The sequence below is a fragment of the Cynoglossus semilaevis genome, chromosome 16 (genome assembly GCF_000523025.1).
Source record: "Cynoglossus semilaevis isolate Cse_v1.0 chromosome 16, Cse_v1.0, whole genome shotgun sequence".
NCBI lineage: Eukaryota > Metazoa > Chordata > Actinopteri > Pleuronectiformes > Cynoglossidae > Cynoglossus > Cynoglossus semilaevis.
In genome coordinates, this window is record NC_024322.1 from 14,430,605 (window position 1) to 14,431,868 (window position 1,264).

A 1,264-nucleotide genomic window follows, 5' to 3' on the forward strand; every position below is an offset into this window, starting at 1 on the left:
AACAAAAATAAAGATCATTAAGCTTTAAAGTTTTGACCAAAGATGAACTTTAGGCCTTGAATGAAGTGAAATGTTTGATTTCATTTTGTCAAATTTGCCTTCGTTTAAAAAACATCACCAGGCTGTAGCTGTAACAAAAACGGTTTGTCTTAGTCTTCATAATAAGGACGGTTCACTCCTCTCCTCAGTCGTGTACTGTGACCAGGTATTTCTAACTTGTATTGTAGTACTTCTTCCTTGGTATCTGTGTGATGTTGTCCTGATGTTCTGTGTGACAAAAAACGTCATCTTGAAAAATGTGTTAATCGCCAATTAAACTAACTGATCTGTACTTTTGTTCACGTTGAGGTTTAGCCTATAGAGTACTTTCAAAAATATTTTTTTTTTACACGTCTGTGTAGGTTCTCAGTCATCCAGGTCATTTAATCATAAAATAGTTACATCGAGGACAAGTGGACGAAGTAGGATTTTTTTTTTCCCCAAAAAGCCTCTTGAATGAGGGGAAAAAAAAAATCCTACTTCGTCCACTTGTCCTCGATGTAACTATTTTATGATTAAATGACCTGGATGACTGAGAACCTACACAGACGTGTAAAAAAAAAATATTTTTGAAAGTACTCTATAGGCTAAACCTCAACGTGAACAAAAGTACAGATCAGTTAGTTTAATTGGCGATTAACACATTTTTCAAGATGACGTTTTTTGTCACACAGAACATCAGGACAACATCACACAGATACCAAGGAAGAAGTACTACAATACAAGTTAGAAATACCTGGTCACAGTACACGACTGAGGAGAGGAGTGAACCGTCCTTATTATGAAGACTAAGACAAACCGTTTTTGTTACAGCTACAGCCTGGTGATGTTTTTTAAACGAAGGCAAATTTGACAAAATGAAATCAAACATTTCACTTCATTCAAGGCCTAAAGTTCATCTTTGGTCAAAACTTTAAAGCTTAATGATCTTTATTTTTGTTTCATTCACACCATCGTCACTGCTGAGGAAACTGAACCCACTCTCTGTCACAGGCTTTGACTCTTAATGCTGCTGCCGTACGTGTTTTGTTCCTGCTAATAAGCTGTACTTTTTTCAAGTAGTACTTCAGAATATATTGATGGCAGTAATTGACCCTTAAATCATCCTCGTCTGTGGAAAAGTGAAATCCTCGTCCTTAAAATATCACTTTTTTTGCAGCAGCAGCACCAGTTTGTAATGAGACGTCTTAACAGTTTATCTACTGCCCCCTTCAGGTTGTCTCTC